We start from the raw sequence: 203 nt of genomic DNA on the forward strand, positions 1-203 counted from the left end.
GGGGTTCCAGAGCCCCTGGGGGGGGAGAGGGGTCTCACAGCCCCTAGAGAGACTGGGAAGGGTCTCAAAGCTCCTAGAGAATGTGAGGAGGGGTCTCAAAGCTCCTAGACAATATGGGGAAGGGTCTCACAGGCCCTGGAGAATGTTGGGAGGGGTCTCCAGGAATTGGGGAGGAGTCTCACTGCCTCTAGAGGGTTAGGGGG

Source organism: Acanthisitta chloris, unplaced genomic scaffold (genome assembly GCF_000695815.1).
Source record: "Acanthisitta chloris isolate BGI_N310 unplaced genomic scaffold, ASM69581v1 scaffold15989, whole genome shotgun sequence".
NCBI lineage: Eukaryota > Metazoa > Chordata > Aves > Passeriformes > Acanthisittidae > Acanthisitta > Acanthisitta chloris.